This window comes from Canis lupus, chromosome 24 (genome assembly GCF_003254725.2).
Source record: "Canis lupus dingo isolate Sandy chromosome 24, ASM325472v2, whole genome shotgun sequence".
Lineage (NCBI taxonomy): Eukaryota > Metazoa > Chordata > Mammalia > Carnivora > Canidae > Canis > Canis lupus.
The window spans coordinates 14,807,515-14,824,354 of NC_064266.1; the positions used below are offsets into that span (position 1 = coordinate 14,807,515).

General features: G+C 38.9%; 3 long non-coding RNA genes across 27 annotated transcripts in view; 1 reads left to right on the forward strand and 2 right to left on the reverse strand.

The window, feature by feature from the left end:
* Window positions 1-16,840, forward strand: part of LOC112673615 (uncharacterized) — a 297,501-nt gene that overhangs the window by 111,641 nt on the left and 169,020 nt on the right. For 2 of the 23 annotated variants that reach the window (XR_007405553.1, XR_003144940.3), the window contains exons 6-7: window positions 11,484-11,553; window positions 12,265-12,542. The exons of 13 other annotated variants lie outside the window; for them this stretch is intronic. This is a non-coding gene — a long non-coding RNA (uncharacterized LOC112673615). Of the gene's footprint in view, window positions 1-11,483; window positions 11,554-12,264; window positions 12,543-13,104; window positions 16,654-16,840 lie in introns of those variants that run through there. 8 more of the 23 variants (XR_007405561.1, XR_003144942.3, XR_007405555.1 and 5 more) reach the window with 7 other exon arrangements.
* The window catches only part of LOC112673616 (uncharacterized), a 208,325-nt gene that overhangs the window by 103,652 nt on the left and 87,833 nt on the right, over window positions 1-16,840 (reverse strand). The window lies entirely within an intron of this gene.
* LOC125752090 (uncharacterized) lies at window positions 8,527-9,635 on the reverse strand. Its single transcript, XR_003144947.3, has 2 exons — window positions 9,557-9,635; window positions 8,527-9,214 (listed from the first exon to the last, which is right to left on the reverse strand). It is a non-coding gene; the product is annotated as an uncharacterized LOC125752090 (long non-coding RNA).

Genomic DNA, 16,840 nt, shown 5'->3' on the forward strand with positions numbered 1-16,840 from the left:
GCTGCGCTAAACCGCTGAGCCAGCCAGGCTGCCCAGATAAATCCTATTTCAAGCCTTTTGCTAAAAATCAAGAATAGATTATCTGTTTAAAGAACAAAATGGTTCTATTGTAGTTGAAATTATTCCTTAAATAATTCATCTATGTATTTTGGTAGTTATTTTGCTTTCTCTCTAAATCTCTTACATGATACATTATTATAACATGAAATATTTGTAATGTTTATGAAGGGAAAAGCCACTGAATCTGCAGGTTTACTTAATTGAATGCAATCTGGTTAAGGACTTCAGAGGAAAGGACTTGAAGATGAGATGTAGAATATTTCAAATAAAATAAAGTAAAATAAAATAAATTATAGCACCCTTATTATTCCTATACAAACTTATAACCAGATTAACATTGTATATTCTATATTCCCTTTGGTTATCCTTAAAAGCAACAAAATACAGTGAAATATCAAGGATATTTATTTTTAAAATGAGAGTAACTGGGATCTGTACTATAATATTTAGTTAACTATTTCAGCTACCTGGGAACTACCACTCTCTCTCTCTGCTAAGAGAACCTGAAAGTTGATTATATATTATAAGATGTATAGCAATTATATTTCAGTCCCTAGGCTGGATATTCTTAAACTCTGAGATCACTATAGTAGATTAGATTATCATTCAGCACACATTTACTCCCTCACTCATTTCAATGGAAGAATGTACTGCACCCCACTCCATTGATTTGGGGCTTGACTGGCTATAGCCAGTGGAATGTGTGTGAAAGTACTGTTGTGCCAGTTCTGAGCCTGAGTGTTTAGAAACATCACGTTTCCACTTGTGACCTCCACCTTGCAAAAAACACGCATCAGGTTGCCAGAATGAGGTATGTTGAAGACATCTGCACCCAACCTACAGAGTGAAACAGAGCCCCCCCAGCTGAGCCCAGATCTGCTGAACTGCACTGAGCCTGCCATTCCATCAATGTGAGAATATCTTTATTTTGTATGCCACTGAGACTGTTTGGTTGTTGTTTCTTCTGGTAACAACTGCCTGCTACATTGAAGGTAAGTCACTTTTAAAAAAATAATAATGCCTTTCTGTAGTCTATGCATTGCTTCAGCATCTGTGCTTGTCATTTTTGTCTTCTCATACATGTAATCTCATCTTCTGAAGTTGCTAGAGAGTAGGAAAGGATGTTCTAGCTGCTTGCAACTCAAAATACAGCCCCGCTCTGGCACTTTTACCATCACCTTGGTGCTTATTCGACATGTACATCCTCAGGTGGCACTCCAGACCAACTGGATCATTATCTCTGGGGACGAGGCCCAAAAATCTGTGTTTTAACCAGTTTTCCAGGAAATGCTCCCCTCACGTTAAGGTGGTCACCATTTGCACAGGACTGTTTGGGTTTTAGCACTGAAAGTCCTTTCTGAGATCCCTTCAGAAGGTTGGTCAGTGGAAGAATCACTATAGTATCCTACAGTGATGAGACTTCTGAAGTACTGGGAAGGCACGGTTCCACCCAAGCTTATTTGTAAAAATACTTCTGAAATACTGTTAATACTTCGTGTCTTTTGGCAATGACCAGAGATTTCCCTTGCTAAGCTGTAAATCTCCACAGAAAGGTAATTCATGGAGCCTTTCCAAGTGGAGTGTATTGCTTCATGACAAGGGCAGCTTTTGCACAAGGAAGGGAGCAAGGATTCATAAGCTCCTCACTGACACTCTGTGTCTAAAGCATAAATGAAGGACAGTTTCAGATTTTTATGTGACCAGTATTTGCACTGAGCATTAGAATAGAATGAGACAGCAGGGTTAAACAAGGGGCAAGAAAAAACACTAACTGTATATTTCTAAGACTTCACAGTTCCACCATCATACTTATTTTTCCCACATGAATCCACACCCTTCAGAAACAGAATGGGGCCCCTTTTATCCCAGTTTCCTTAGGCAGCTTACTCATGTTCTACTGAACACTGGGCATGTAATTCCCTGTGTAGGTTAAGCAGTGGTGCCTTGTGATTTTGGGGTGCTCTGTTCTAGTCAACTTCTCCTAGCATGCATTGGAGCCCATCAGTCTGTGGGGCTCAGAGCAACCTAACCATCTTTGGATAGGAGCCATCCAAGACTTCACCCTGTGCCCTGAAGTCCTACACATGTGTAGGAGCCACAGGAAGCCCCTGGGATCAAAGAGAGCTGAGAGAGCCTCGATGGGGCTGCAGGAACATCGTGTCATTTACCCAAACCATCTGCGAGTGACATAAATACCAGCCGCTCAGAACACCTGCTCCAGATGACTCAGCACCACGTTGGGAAGCCAGCAGGGGGTTGAAATAAAAGAAAACAAAAACTTCAGTGACTGGAGCAAAACAAATCATCACATTTTGGCACCAGCTGCACTGGAAAGAAAAAAACAAAATGAAAGAAAGAAAATGAGTTGGCAATTTTTAGTCAACTTCCAGTCAGAGGGGTCTGCCAGCTGGATGCATCCAAGTTTGCATTGAGGGCAGGGGCAGGGAGGGAGAGGGTTTGAAAGAAAAACCAATAAATATAAAATCCCAAAGACTTCCAACAGGAGTTTCGAGGGCCTGGTTTTCTAGATAAAGAGGAGCTGCTGCTGAACGTGTGACACAAAATGTTGACCACGACCTAGAAGGGATGGAGAAAAAGGGGCCTCAATGATACAGTGAAGAGGGAGTGAGCAGGTGTGGACTTCAGGGTGTGCCATGCCCTGGCAAGTAAGCCAGAGAAGCCCTGATGGGCCACTTCCTCTCACCTGTGAAGGCACTCGTTGATTTAAACACAGTCCTTCAAGAACTCTCTCAGAAAATGCCCCTGCAGCTTTAGCCACCATGAAGAAGGCTGGCCATGCAATTTCAAGATGTGAATACATCTTCAGTAGGAAAAGGAACACCTGATTGCCTATGAGCTCTTCTAATGAGGCAGTTTCTGGAATTTCAATTACTCTGGGGTGCCTACTGTTTATAGCATTGACCTTGTATTTTCTTTGGTAGAGACGAGCGATGTGATGAATGGCGGGCACACCACTTTCCGCCTCATCCACCAGATGAATGGCCGCAGATATTCTTGGCATCTGAAGTGGTCCAGGTGGTCCCTCTGGCCTGATTCCCTTGGCCAGTTTTCCTTTCTCATCTGGGAATTTTGACCCTCCTGCTTTCCAACTAATTGTATCATATTATCTCCTTTTTGTTCAAGACTGTCCTCTCAGCAAAAGGTTGCAAAATCTCAGGCTGTTGAGATAGAAAGTCTCAATTAACCTCTAACCTTGTTTCAGTGCCCGTGGCTTGGGTTATTCCTTACACCTAATCGTGGGCCCATTAACAAGTTGTGCGAAAACAAAACCAAACAAAAAAAAAAACTGTTTTGACCAGGCTGTAATTGCTGCTAAGTGACACTTAACAATGGCTCCCTTGTACCACTGCTAAATGGACAGTGTGGGCCACTCAGGCACGTTGCTAGATTTATTTGTGATAAGGGCCTCCCTGTATCTCTTTAAGCGGTTCATCCAGCAACTCCCTTGATTGAAGGGTGGTCATTTTTTGGATTGCCAGAACTGACAACATGGCACAAAGCACGAAGGACAACTCCCACGGAGGACTACGAAAGCCTTCCTCCCCTCCTGCTGCAAATATAATTAGTTTATGTTAGCTGGAAAAGGTCAGAGGTTGTCAAAGGGTAGCACAGTCTTTGTTTTTAGGCAAGATAGTGGAATAATTGCTTGATGCTCAGATCTGCAGGTGCTGTAAGGAGCTCATTTGGGCTTGGCAGCCTGCAGGGAAAGCTCATTTCCTCTGGAAAACCACGGAATTCCTTGTGACAGAGTCTATTTGCCGTGACAGGAGTGATTATCCATTCATGCCCTCAGGACAATACCTGCCACACTCTGCCTTCACCTCACTCCCATTTTCACACACTCCAGGCATTGAGCCCCCTTCCTCTCTTTACTTATGAGAACAGTGGGAGCATGAGCACACAGACCAACCTGGCTGATTTCATATGAATGTCTCTGGTATATCAGGATGTAAGGAGAGAGGGGTAAAGCGCAGGAGTTTATTCAAGAAAAGGGAGCTATCCAAAGGGGGAAAAAAAAAAGTAAGAGATACTCTCTACCATAAGGCTCTAAGTTAAATGTCACAGTTAGTTTTAAGTGAGAGGATAAAGAGTGAAGGAGAAGATTCTTTAAAAAGAAGGCCTGCTTCAAAATGGATCTCCTTTTCCCCCAAATTCACTTTGTTTTTCCTACTTGTCTCAAGAAATAGTAACAAGTTGTAATGAGATACCTAATTAACCTGGATTACAAGATCTTTAAATACCAAGGAAGTCTCTCTCTCTGTATTTACTCTCCAGTGGACTCATTTTGGCTGTGAGGAAATCCTTTTTTAGTCAATCTGGAGATGTTTTACGTATATGACCAGATTGCGCTTTCAGCCATCTGTGGAGGAAGGAAAGGAAAGTGATTCTAAGGCCAGGTAGTTCAGATTCTCTTACACCTGCCAGTTGTGTGAACTTGGTGGGACAAAGCATTCAACTACTTTGTTACAGGTTACATTTCTCCAACTGTAGAATGAGGAAAAGAATGCCTTATTACATTTCTTGCCCAATTGAGGTCAGGTTCAAAAGCATGTTTTAGAATTATCCCTTCCACTCCAACACATAGCTCAGTTGTGATAAAGCGAATGTGGATCTTGCTTTTAGTCTTTTTTCAAATCTCTGTTGCTGGTGGCTTAGGCGAAGGTCATCTTCGTGGTAGAAATTCTACACACTGGAAATTCTTGTTAAACCTTCCACTGAGAAACTGAAGGCTTATATTTGATAGCTAGTGTGCCTGACTCTTAAACGGTCCACCTAACAAGACATGTGTTGTTTCTCTTCTACTTTCCAGCTCGTTGCTTTTATCTGGCATCTCTGTAAAGGTCCTGAAATTATTTGCTAGCCTGCCATACCTTTGGTCTCTGCATAAATTATTCAGATTCAGAATTGGATTAAAGCAGAATTTTACACATACATAAAGAGATAATGAGATCAATACTGAGGGCAGCACCTGAATTAACTATATCTTGACAGTAATACACTTCATATGACTAATTTAGACAGGTTTGTAGCTTTGTGGTGGGCACTTAAAAAAATAAAGAACAGAAGTCTTTGATGTTTTCGGAGGCTGTGCCTTTAATGTGTTTTGACACCTGTTTTGGGGGGTACACACAAGTAATATGCCTGGAGAAATACTAGCTATGGAGGGTGAGTCAGAAATATAATTAACTGTGATGAAAAGAGTTTTGAGCCTCTTTATCCTCAGTAAGTTAAAATCCTTATATCTAGAGAAAGATTTTTAAAAATGAAGAAAGGAAAAGAAAAAAGCTAAAGAAGGAAGTTAACAAGGGAGGGAGGAAGAAAGGAAAAAGGTAATAAAAGGAAGGGAGGGATTGATTGGTTATATCCAATTACCAACAAAAATAAAAGTCAAGATACCAGAACTCCAGGGAGGAGTTAATATACCACTCCCTCATTGTCTGATTGGACATAGTCTTCTATGAAGTAACATTCGAGAAGGTAGTAAAAAAGAGAAATGATGGAAGCTAACAGTGAGCACCTTAAGGTCTTGAATGGGAAATAAGGTTAGAATGATCACTTACAGAGTCAGGGATACGTGACTGCTAAGATGTAGGACCTAGATAGGCAGGGAGAGGATGCAGAAGGGGATGGGGAAGGGATGGGCAAGGCCATGTGGTGGTATATGAATTACATCAATAGCCCCACTTTTCATCCTCTCCCGAATCCATGCCCTTTGCCCTGTAATGTACAGTGTCCTTTCACTCTGGGCAGAATGTTCTGCTCTATCCCCTGATTCTTGTTTTGGCAAACTGTTAGCAAACATGGCGTCAACAGAGGCTGTAAAAATATACTAGAACTCCAGAAAAGTCTTGAATATCTATTTCACATTCCTCTTCTACTGGTTCCATGAGAAAATGCTCAGATTAGCCTGCTACAGGGTAAGACATGTAAGGCACATCAGAATTGTCCCAGTGTTTCCAGTGGGGTTCCTTCTACACAAGCTAACAGTAGGTGTAGACATTGGAGAGAACCCAGGTAAGATCAGCAGAGCCCCCTAGCTCACCCACAGCACACTGCAAGCACAAGAACAGACTCACCCAAGACTATAGGAATCCCCCAGCCAACAACCTACATACTACAACATAAATATGCTTTTATTTTAAGCCAGTAAGTTTTGAGGTGATTTGCTATGCAGTATTATTATGGAAATAAGGAACTGATATACATATCATGCTTTAAATGGTGTATTTATTAATATAGGCTCTAATCTGAGGACAGATTCTTCCATTCTTCATGCTGTCGGTATTTGGAAATCATCTTTTGTAGAGGTGTAGGCATTAGTATGAAGAGAAGGGAAGCTCAAAGAGTTATGTTTGTTTACACACAAGTAAACAGAATTGAGGAAAATATCATCATCAATTCATCCATACATAAAATAGTGCTCCATGAGTACTGGGTGTTATACTACATGTTGGCAAATCGAATTTAAATAAAATATTTAAATAAATAAAATAAAACAGTGCTCCTGACATAGCTGGAAACTAAGGAAAAATATTGAACTCACTTAAATTCTTTCAACTAAGTGCCACAAGCAACCACATTTTTTTTTTTAAGGTTTTATTTATTTATTCATGAGAGATACAGAGAGGCAGAGGCAGAAGAAGAAGCAGGCTTCCTGCCAGGAGCTTGATGCAGGACTTGATCCCAGGACCCTGGGATCATGACCTGAGCCGAAGGCAGATGCTCAACCACTGAGCCACCCAGGCACCCACAAGCAACCACATTTTACGAAATTAAAAAAGACATCTGAAGTATTAAAAATTCATTCTTTGGTATTGCATATTTTTTTTAGAAAAGCAATCCATATTTATTTTTTAACTTAATATATGAGTTTGAAAAATAATAGAAAACACACCACCCAGATTATGGAAGAGAAGATTACCAATAACAATTAAGAATGCCCCTCAGTGACCTTCCCCATATATAATCCCATCTCCCTTTGCCTCTCCTCAAAAATGACCACCAACCTGTATTTTATGTTAATCTACCCTTTTACTTTCAAATGTTCAATCTTATGATTCTCATATACTTAAGACCAACTCTAATCTATCTACAATGCTGTATTTCTAACTACATACAATTCCATACATGTAGACGTCATGCTCAGTAGCCTGCTGTCCCCTCAGAAATAACATGTCTAAAAACAGATTTACCACTGCCCCCAAAAAACAACTTCCTTTCCAAAATGTCTGAGGTCTGCCAATGCCCACACCCTGTCCCACAAGCCAATGCCAAAGTGGTCATGAGGTTGAACAAGAGAGGAAGCATAGACAGGTTGGCACAAATTCTTCACCACTGCAGAAAAACACTTTGATCCACATATGGCCAATGGGTCACTAGCAACATCTTGAAATCATAAAGGTTACATGTAATTACCAAATCTCAGACAGTCCTCACAGTTTCCCATTCACCTGACTAAATAAAGACTGGGAAACAACTGAGATGTGTTTCAATTAAATGGAAGTTTAAATCAGCTGTGGTACATCCAGACAATGGAATATTATTCAGCACTAAAAAAAGATGAGTTATCAAACCATTAGAAGACATGGAGGAATCTTAAATGCATATTCCCAAGTGAAAGAAACCAATATGAAAAGGTTGCATACTATATGGTCCCAGCTACATAACACTCAAAACCGTGATACAGTAAAAATGATCATTGCTTGCCAGGGGTGGGGGGAGACAGTAAATAGGAGAAGCATGAAAGGCTTTTAGAGCAGTGAAAATATTCTATGTGATATTATAATAATGAATATATGTCATTATACATTTGTCCAAATCCATAAAAAGTATACCACCACAAGTAAACTCCAATGTCAGTTTTGGACTTTGGGTGATAATGATGTGTCAATGAAGTTCACTAATTGTAACAAATGTACTACTCTGGTGCAGAATATTGATAATGGGGAAGCTGAGCATGTGTCAGGGTGGGGAGTATATGAAAAATCTCTGTACCTTCCTCTCAATTTTGCTGTGAACCTAAAACCTATTTAAGGAAAAGTAAAAATGTGCAACTGGTTCATTATTTTTCCATTCTACAAAATGTGTAACTAATTCATTCATCATTTGGGTGACAGAGACCTACTGATAAATAATACATAAGACACTACTGCTTTCATGTAGTCCATGCTCTATAAGGGACGGATAATGAGCAAATACACAAGATAATTTGAGAAAATGTTAAATTCTCAGAAAGTAATGAAATAGAATTATTTGACAGAGTTGGACTTGAGTATGGAGATGCTATCTCAAATAGGACAACCAAGAAGGCTTTTTGAAGGGATCACATTTAGACCAAGTGAGAAGCTACCATATATAATTCTAATGAAAATCATGGCTGAAAGGGGCCAGCAGTAAAAAGAAAAAAAAATTTAAAGCATATATTGACTTGTTAAGAACATGAAGTTTCCATAAAATTATAAATTTTATTTAGGGTCAGATTATGGAAATATAGGGATAACAGTGCTGCTGGTAGGGGTGTGGTGCCACCAAGTCCTATACTTTTTTGTGCTCCTATGTTTTTTGCATTATTTTTTTGCGCTCCTTTCTATTTTAAAGCATCTCAAGTTTGACTTGTACAAAGGTCATTATGTCATAATATGCACAAATATGAGCTGTCTAAACTCTCTTGTCTGTTTCTCTGTGATGAACTAATGTGTATCTAAATAAAATAGCTGGTATATCTATAATAGCTTCTTACTTGTTTTTACTTTTGGTTTTAAACTTTTAGAAACCAAAGAGAAACTGCCTGAAGTATAAAATGGGAAAATGAGTCATGTAACTGAAAAGTACAGGAACAGGGTTGATTTAGGCATGGCTGGATCCAGGAGGTCAGCTGAGAATATCAAAGCTTAGTGTCTTGCTATCTTTCAGCTCAGTGCTCCTCTGCACTAGCTTAATTTCTGGGGAGATTTCCCCTGCCTACCAGCTTCTCATCCAGTGGCTTGAGAACTTTCATTTCCCAATAGTTGCAAGAGTGTCTCTGGACTGGGTTTCAACTGACTGCCAAGTCACATGTCCATCATTGAATGTCTTTACTGTGACCAAGGTAATGGAATACAAGGTTTGAATAAAAGTAGAAAAGGGACTTTTCCTGCAAGAAAAGAAATTCAGTTACAAAACCATGGTGAAATCTATTCTGGGCCCACACAAAAAATACATACCTATTAGAGCAATGGTTCTCAAAGCATTGCCTGCACACCAGCAGCATCAGCACCATGTGTTAGAAACGCCAATTCTTAGGCTCTACCCTAGAGGTCCTGAGCCAGATACTCTGGGGGTGGACCCAGTAATGCATGCATTAGCAAGTCATCCAGGTGATTCTGATGTGCACAAAGTTTGAGAGTCACTGCTCTGTACCATCATACTTAGAACAAAATCCATACCCTCTTCCACAATCTACAAAGCCACATATATATACATGATCTCCTTATACCTCTTAGATCTCATCTGCGTCATCTTCACCTTGCTCATTTCATCTTCTAATTCTCAACATTCCAAGTAATTGTCATCTCACCACAACTGTATGTGGTGTTCTCTCTGCCTTAGAATGTTCCTCATGTTGCTAGTTCTCATAATTACAGTAGCCCTTAAAAGTCATCTCTTAGAATTTTGACCACAATAAGGCATTTTCCTCTCAACCCAAACAACTATATCCCATTTTTATTTCCTTTATTTTTAAAAGACTTTATTTATTTGAGAGAGAGAGAGAGAGAGAGAGAGAGAGAGAGCATGAGCAGAGAGGAGAGGCAGAGGGAGAAGCAGACTCCCCATGGAGCAGGGAGCCCAATGTGGGGCTCTATCCCAGGACTCCAAGATTATAACCAAGCCCAAGGCAGTCACTTGACAGACTGAGCCACCTAGGCACCCCTATTTCCTGTACTTTTATACCATATACCAAATTATCTATTCATCCATTTATGTATTCCCTTATTAAGACAGACAATATTAAGATAGATAATTATTTTTCTGTTTTTCTTTCCAATGTCCTTAGAATGTAAGTACCATATGAGCAGTATTTGACCTTTGACTGCAATATCCTTTGTACATAAAATAGTTCTTGGCATATAGAAGGTGCTCACCAAATATTTATAGAATTACTTAATAAATCATTTAATCCACTATGGTGGTTCCTGCTGCTCCATTGTCACCATCAGACATCAAAGAATGAAACAGAAGAGTAAAATTATTAAGTATGGTAGGGGTCAGGATGTCCTCAAAGGAAGGAACTACAAAAACCACAAGCACAGTGCTTAGTAACACAAACTGAGGGGGTCCCTTTTTCAAATAAAACCATTCTGGCTTTCCAGCAACGAAGACTACATCCTTTCAGTTGCTTGTATTAAAGGAAAAAAAGGATGAATTAGTTCTTTCAAATAATAGAGTAGGGTATTAAATTTGGGCTTTTCCTTCATTTATAGTACATTTTCATCTTTTATGGGACAACACTAGCCAAGAGAGAGGACAGGAGAAAGGCTTATTTTAAACAATATAAAACTGAGGAATTTGATTCCAAGCTTGGTGTGAAAAGAAAGCTGTATAAGCATGGAACTAAAACAGGAACTTAGTGATGGAGATAAACATTCCTATGTGGGTAAGAAGAAAAAGATGTCCAAATAAATGCTCAGGAATAAAAATAGTAAATTGCCTTAAAATAGTCTGAAAATTCATTTATGCCAAGGGTTCACAAATATTGTGATGACCCTTTCAACTGTGGCATTTTTCTAAGTATGGTTCCCTATAAATAGATTCAGAAATCCCTAAAGATTGGCGTGAGGAATCAGTTGGCAATTGAAATTAATTTCACCATTGGACTATCACTGTAGATGTTCTCACATTTCTGATATTACTGAAACCTAGGTGGTTATTGGTTTTTATTATCCCAAATACATATTACAACTTAATCTTTAAAAAATTATTTATTTATTTCATTGGTAGAGGGAAAGGGGCAGAGAGAGGGAGACAAGCTCAAGCAGACTCCCTGCTGAGCATGGAGCCCAACATAGGCTTGATCTCACAACCCTGAGATCATGACCTGAGCTGAAATCAAGAGTCAGACACTTAACCAACTGAGCCACCCAGGCATCCCTCACAACTTATTATTGATAGTAATTCTTGATGTGGAGCAAAAAGTTTGATAAAAATTCATCAATAATTTAAAATTTCCCTTTCCTCTAGAACAAAAAATTTTTGAAGTTAAATATTCAAGTGTTAAGTTGAACAGTTAAGAACTTCAGCTCAACCCATTTTTCTTGCACAGGGAGAAAGGTATCAGTAATTACAACTTTAAATCTATTACCAGTGGATTTGGAGAACAAAGCCCTGAGGCAGATAAGAATGCTACTTTTGTATCTGTTTTACAGGAGAGAAACTGAGCTCATGTGAAAGCCAGAGTCATTCACAGCCAGTAGCAAAGCTGTGAGCAGAATCAAGGTACCCTGACCCATGTTTAATTACCATTATAACAATACAATTTATAATCCACAAATTAGACCCCCCAAAAACCCCCAAAATGAAACAAAACAAAAAACCAGCTGAAACCTTGAATGACAGTGGATTAATAGCAAGCCTGGGAAAGCCAATTTAGCCAATCTGAAACTGAATTTCACTTACAGCAAAGTAGGGAGGTTAAAAGGCATAGGCCCTGGACTAGGACAGCTGATACTTGAATACTGGATAGACCATCTGGGCAGTTTATTTTTTTGTTTTTGTTTTTGTTTTTTGAGAGAGAGGGAAAGAGAGAGAGAGAGAGAGAGAGAGAGAAAATGAGTGTGGGGGGAAAGGGCATAGGGAAAGGGAGAGAGAGAAGCTTATGCAGTCTCCATGCTCATGACCCTGAGCTGAAATCAAGAATCAGATGCCCAACCTAATGAGCCACCTCAGGCACCCATCTGGGCCGTTTTTAACCTCTGTGTGATATTGTCCTCGTCTGGAAAATGGGTTAATACTAATACCAACCTCAAAGGGCTGTTATAAGATAAGGAGTTAATGAGATAATGTTAAGTATTAAGAAAACTAAGCTTGGAAAAAAATGCTCTAGAAGCATTTTGTTACTAAGGTCAGTCTAAAATTTCTATTTTACTGATTGAGAATCAGAATTCTTAAAGGGCATGTTTTGATAATTTTATTTTGATCTTTCCCAAGGACAGAAATGCATGCCAAGGAAGCTATACAACAGGTATAACAGAATGTCTATCCACTGCCTTCACCCAAAATTACAGCTCCAAAACGTCAGTCTTGATGACAAGTGATTGATACCTTCAGTGATTTCATTGCAGGGAAAATTTGCAGTGAAGAATCAATTAAATTTTGGATTCTCCAAATGAGCAAAATGTTAAATAGTCAAAATGATGAACATGAAAGTCTGCCTATAACTAATGGGAAGACAAACATATGTGTTTGCAAAGACGTGCCTTCCTTTATTTATATGTTTTGTCCTTTCTTTCTGTCACATTTAAGAACTCACCCACCATTTCCAAAGGTTTTGTGTATTGCTGATTATTTTGAAAGGAGTGCCAGGTACACATGTGGGAGACCTTTCTTATAATAAAATTGGATTGGAAAAAGCAAAACTATGAATGTTTAGCAAAAACAAACTTTGAAAGGAAACTCAACTTTTTTTTTTTTTTAATGTTTCCTTGGGCATTTTTCTAAAATCAGCCTCGTTTCTGCATAATATTTTTCTTGGTTGGGCAAAGGCTGGTTAAAATATTCATTATTTTTTTAATGTACTATGCTGCTATTTGCAGCTTCAGGTAGTTAATATTTGTGTTTAAGCTTTGCAGTTCAAATGGGAAAATCCACCCTAAACAGCATTGCTGAACAGCATGAAGGAATCCTTCGAAACAGGAGGTCCCTTTCCTGAATACCAATCAGTGTGGCTTTCCTCTGTGGCTGGGAGAGGAAGCACTGACCAATGTTTGCACTCCACCATGTCCTGCATGTCACAAGCTTAATTTCTAACACTGGCCGCCTTGTCGACAGAGTTTCCGGATGGCAGAATGAATTGAACCTCTGAGGACGGATGGCGCTACTATGTCTCCAGATGACGTCAACGTCTTCTGGGACAACAGCATGAAAAGCTGAAATGTAATCAGCAAGAGCCTGGCTCAAGATTACCTCAAAGAGTATACATGTGTGCAAATATAACAGGTCGACCCTTTAAGAAGAATCACTGATGTTTATATGCCAGGTTTGGGTTAAATGCAAGTGTGGGAAGATAGCAAGAGACCTTTGAATGATGACTAAACAGGCTAAGGAAACGATTCTCTTCACATTCACAAATTTAGATTCAAATGATCATTTGCTAACTTCTACTGTAGGCCAAGTCCACATGTCTTATCTCATTTAATACACGTAATAACTTAGAAACTGTCATTTAGGAAAATAGAAATGCCAACACTGAGGTTCAGAAAGCCTTAACTATACTTTGCCAAGAGAACAACTGACCAACTATTTATTATTTTTTTCAAATATATCAACTGAACACTTACTATGTATCAGAACCCATGCCCCAACCACAGTGGAGGCACAATTAGGAGCAAGACAGAGTTGGGACATGAACTCAAATTACATGCAAAACTATGATTTATTCCTTACAACTTTAGTTAACTCACTGATCTTAGATCATTGTAGCAAGTTATCAGGTTATTACTCCAGACACTCATGTTACCTTTATATGGATATATGTGCTATATTTACATTTTTTTTATATTTTTCCACTTTTCTTTCTCATATGGAGAAGAAAATAAATAGCAACCTTATCTCTGTATTGCCTCCCAACCTCTCCATAATGTTTAATTATTTTCCCACAAGGGCTTCGAAATCATCAATTGTTAGAATGGTTTCTGTCCTTCCCAGGGCAGAAAAGGGGTTCCTTTCAGGAGACACTGACTTCTTGCCAAGGAACCTCTGAAATGACATGGAGGGAGAATGAATGTTTCTCTGTGATCTTCTCCTACCTTTTTTCCCCTTAACTCACTTCCTTTCACATCTTTATTGTTCTCTGGCCTAGCCTCCAATATCCACGCCTAGTTTATGAGCATTAGTCTAGGCTACATTAGCCAATATGGCACCACTACTGGTTCCAAAACTATGTGTACTCTCTAAAATAAAAGTTTTCAGGCCCCTCAATCTGGTCTATCCTACAGTCTAGGTTGTTGCTCTCCCAGATGTTGGCCATTTTTATCACAATCCAGGTATTTCAAGGGTGAGAAAAAAGCTTGACTTCTTTGCTTCTAATTGCTGTTTCTAGTCCTTTCACCTTCTTCCCCAATGACAGTAACAATAGTATCAATCTGATCACAAAAATCCAACTCTTTCATCCTATGCTGGTTTTCCTTCTCCTCACACTCTTATCTGTTAAGCTCTAGGTCACGTCCTCTCATTCATCCACATTATGGACAGTTGGCTAGTATTTTCATCTTTTCTCCTGTTACAAGAATGACCCAACACCCACATCCCACTCTCACTTCATTTGCTTGCCCTTCTCTTTTTTCTACTCTTCACCTTACTTCCCCACTCATACCACTTCTCCCTGGACCTTGTTATCTCATGTAAACACTCTACCTCAAAAATTTAAGCATCTTTTTCCTGATTTGACTTAATATTATATATTAACTATTTTTGTTATGGCTTTATTTTGGCTTCACAATGCTCTCACTTTCTATTTTCCTATACCTTCACATTCCTCAGTAACCAGTTTATATTTTAAGATACTTTAAACATCAACATTTGCTTAATTTATGTCAGAAATGGCCTTGCTTCTCTGTCTTTCTGTGTTTTCCTTACACTTTCTGGCAATTCCCATAAGTAGTCTAACATATTCTTTTGGTGCTCCACCCAAGATTTCAAATGCTTCTGGAGAAATTAACACAATAGGGCATTTAGATTCTGCTACCAAATAATTATCATGAATGAGCTCTCAATACCATTGGGGACTTGTGGATTCATTGCATTATGGGCTCAAATATCATGCCCTTCAACTGTATCCGTCCCCACCTTGCATACAACTTTAGAGCATGGGGGTTTCTTCCACTAAAAAGGAAAAGTCACTTTCCCCACTCTTTGATCCTGAATTCAGTCATTTAACTGCGTTTTGCCAATGGAATGCTAGCAGATGTGATGAATGCAGAGGCTTGAAAACATGCTTGCATACTTTAATCTCTGCTCTTGCATCTCTGCCTTGGCTACAAGAACATGCCTGGGCTAGGCTGCTGGAGATGCAAGACACTTGGAGAGGAATCACTCTTCCCAGTGACCCAGTGGAAGTCAGCTTAGATTAGTGACAGTCAACCGTTCTCAAAATATGTGAGGAAGCTCAAATGCTATTGTACTACCAGGTTAATCCACAGACTCACAAAATAAATAAATAAATAAATAAATAAATAAATAAATAAATAAATACATACATACATACATACATACATACATACCTATTGTTTTAAGTCGCTCCAATTCCCAAAACAATTTGTTTCATCTCATTCTCAAAAAATAGCCACATGCTTCAGAGAGAATAGAAGGAGCCTAATGCTAACTCCCTCAACTTCCTTCCATAAAGGCTACAAATGTTCTAGCATCTATATCTTCTTGTCCTGTGTCTATCCAGTCTCAATAGCGAGCTGACCTTTTTGCTGCCCATGGAACCTATCCTTTAGATCCAATCCTTTCCTATTATTATCTCTTCTATTTTATGTGTGCTCAGTCTTTCCTTCTGAACCATCTTCACTCTTCAATTAATGTCTATCTGGGCTTTATTGCCTTCCTTCTATGTAAAAAATTTACCTTGGGTCACTAGTGAGCCCTAAATCAAAACTTTTTCAATTCTCATCTCAATTTAACTTTCATAATGAGCACTCAATAACACAGGCTACTCTTTGATTTTTAAAACATTCTCCTGTCTCTATTTCTATGACATATGATGTTTTAGTTTCCACCTTAAATATTTATTTACTTACATCTTCACTTCAGATTAAGTCTCATTTATTGTGCCAAGGAATGTTATTTTTCAAGGTTTTATCCTAGGCCCTCTTATATTCTACATTAAAACAGAGAGATCCCATCTGGGCCAATGGCTTCAATTTTCACCTCACTACAGAGGACTCACAAATTAGTGTCTTTGTCATAGACCTCACCTCTGATCTCCAAACCCATTTGCCCAGCTGTCTCTTTGCTAAGTCCATCTGGATATCACTAAAGCACCTCAGATTCATAGCTAATAAAATAAAGTTCATTTTCTTCCCCCTCCCCAAATTGATTCTGTATTCAGTATTAACTATCTCAGAGAACGACAACTATCATTCATATGGCTAAATCTTGGAGTCATTCTTTACAACCTATCATATACGGCTAGCTACAAGTCCTAGGAATTTTATTGCTGAATAGTAGTCAACGATGGCCATTTTCTCCCCCTCTAGGGCCATTACCCTATTCCAAACTGCTATCTTCTCTTACCTAGACCACTGCCTTATAGTCTTACTGCCACCAAAGTAGACTGCAAATCTATAAAAATTATCCTCTCTTCCTCTCTTTCATGCACAGTTATGTTTAAAACATCTAAGTTTTCAATTCACTTGGATTAAACATTAAAATTCTTTTAAAAATAATTTAAAAGATTTATTTATTTTGAGAGAGAGAGAGAGAGAGAGAGTGTGTGTGTGTGTGTGTGTACACGAGTGGGGAGGAGAGAAATCCTTAAGCATACTCTCCACTGAGCATGGAG